Raw genomic sequence first — 2779 nt, 5'->3', positions numbered from 1 at the left:
GGTCGGCACAGACTCGGTGGGCAGAAGGGCCTCTTTCAGTGCTGTATCGCTTCAAAAAAAAATTAATTATTTGGAATTAAATGTGGGAGCTATGATTGGGAAATTTGCTGATGACACAAAAATTGGCCGTGCAATTGATGGTGAGGAGGATAGCTGTGGACTTCAGAATGATATGAATGGATTAATTGAGTGGGCGGAAAAGTGGCAAATGGAATTCAATCTGGAGAAGTGTGAGGTAATGCATTTGGGGAGGGCAAACAAAGCAAGGGAATACACAATAAACGGGAAGATACTGAGATGGGTAGAAGAAGTGAGAGACTTTGGAGCGCATGTCCACAGGTCCCTGAAAGTGACAGGATAGGTATATCGAGTGGTGAAGAAGGCATATGGTATGCTTTCCTTTCTTGGTCGACAAAAGCAGGGATGTAATGCGAGAACTGTTTAAAACGGTGGTTTGGCCACAGCTGGAGTATTGCGTCCAGTTCTGGTCATCACATGACAGAAAGGACATAATTGCTGTGTAGAGAGTACAGAGGAGATTTACAAGAATGATACTGTGGGTGGCTCTGAAAAGAACCTTTGGGTATTTGATAAAATCCTGGCAGATTGCCTTGGTTTTGGTGCCCGGAGCGCTGGTTTTCTTGGGCAGCAGCATGGCCTAGATATTAGGCAGCACCCAGCCCTGAGTGATGGTCACCCCTCCCAGCAGCTTGGTGAGCTCCTCGTCATTCTGGACAGCCAGCTGTAGGTGTCTGAGGATGTTGCGGGTATTCCTGTTGTCCTGGGCCGCGTTACAGGCCAACTCGAGGATTTCAGCGGTCAGATACTCGAGCACAGCAGCCAGATAGACCGGGGCTCCGACACCCACATGCCCAGCATAGTTGCCCTTTCTCAGGAGCCTGTGAACACGGCCCACCGGGAACTGCAGTCCAGCCCAGGAGGAGCGAGACTTGGCCTTGGACCGAGCTTTCCCGCCGGTCTTTCCTCTTCCAGACTTTTCTTTTCCAAAAATATACTTGAGGACATTCCGTGCAGACCACTGCCTGATGGATTGGTGGTCAAAGGTGTTTTTCCACACAAACATTTCCACGAACGCAGAGTCCAACTGGATGGAGCGTTCCGTGGCAATGTGACTAGATCCATCCTTCGCAACACCGGGGTCAGATAGAACCTCAGCACATAGTGACAGTTGGTGTTTGCATACTGGGGCTCTCCGCACTGCTTGATGCAGCCACATACTAAGGCGGCCATCAGGTTGAGGGCGATGTTGAGTACATTTTTTCGCCTTTATCCAGAGGTTTGAACATCGTGTCCCTCTGGACCCTGTCCATTTTGCGTCTTCAGATAAAGCGGGAATTGGCTCGGGTGATCGCCACAGCGCAGGAGTGGGGTATGGGCCAGACCTGTGCCACTTACAGCAACAACGTGAGCACCTTGCACCCGATGACCAGGTTCTTACCCATAATAGAGAGAGATCGCTGCTCCCACTTGCTCAGTTTATGTTGTACCCTGGCTACTCGCTCCTCCCAGGTTTTGGTGCGCGTCCCAGCCCTTACAAACCATATCCCCAGCACCTTCAGGTAGTCTGACCTGACGGTGAAGGGGACAAAGGATCGGTCAGCCCAGTTTCCAAGGAACATGGCCTCGCTCTTGCCATGGTTAACAGTGGCTCCCGAATCCAGTTCGAACTGGTCGCAGATGCTCATCAGTCTGTGAATGGACAGCGGATCCGATCAGACTACAGCAACATCATCCATGTACAGGGAGGCTTTTACCTGAGTGACTCCGCTGCCTGGGATTGTCACCCCTCTTATGCCCGCATCCTTCCAAATAGACTCAGCAAAGGGTTCGATACAGCAAACACACAAGGCAGGGGAAAGAGGACAGCCCTGTCTGACTCCAGATTTGACTGGAAACTTTCTGATTCCCACCCAATTTTTTGGACTGTACTACTGATGTTTGTGGAGAGCAGTTTGATCCAATTGCAGATTCCCTCCTCAAACCCCATTTTGGAGAGCATATCCATCATGTATGTGTGCGATATCCTGTCAAAAGCCTTCTCCTGGTCCAGGCTGATGAGGCAGGTGTCCACCCTCCTGACCCGTACATAGGCGATCGTATCCCTAAGTAGCACGACACTATCAGAGATCTTCCTGCTGGGTACAGTGCAGGTCTGGTCAGGGTGAATCACCAACTCCAGAGCAGACTTGACTCGACTGGCGATGACTTTGGACAGAACCTTGTAGTCTACATTAAGCAGTGAGATGGGCCGCCAATTTCTGATTTCTGCCCTCTCCCCCTTCTGCTTGTAGATGAGGGTGATGATGCCTTTCCTCATGGATTCTGACATGCTGCCGGCCAGGAGCATACTCTCGTACACTTCCAGCAGGTCTGGGCTGACCCAGTACCACAGGGCCGAATACAACTCAACTGGTAAGCCGTCGCTTCCGGGAGTTTTCTTCGTCTCAAAAGACTTGATGGCCTTTGTCAGCTTGTCCAGAGTTAGCGGTTTGTCCAGATTCTCCTGCATGCTGTCATCTCAGACCTCTGTGATAGATGACAGGAAGGACTGGGAGGACGTGCTGTCCATAGACTTCACGTCTTACAGCCCAGCATTCAAGGATTTGCTAATCCTTAGTATGTCGGAGTGTGAAGTTGTGACTGAGCCATCCTCTTCCTTCAGGCTGCTGATCACAGAGCTCTCTCTGTGTACCTTTTGGAAGAAGAAACGCGAGCACGTCTCATCCTGCTCAATGGAGCGGACTCTGGACCGGAAGAT

Source organism: Heterodontus francisci, unplaced genomic scaffold (assembly GCF_036365525.1).
Source record: "Heterodontus francisci isolate sHetFra1 unplaced genomic scaffold, sHetFra1.hap1 HAP1_SCAFFOLD_51_2, whole genome shotgun sequence".
NCBI lineage: Eukaryota > Metazoa > Chordata > Chondrichthyes > Heterodontiformes > Heterodontidae > Heterodontus > Heterodontus francisci.
This window is presented reverse-complemented; position numbering follows the sequence as displayed.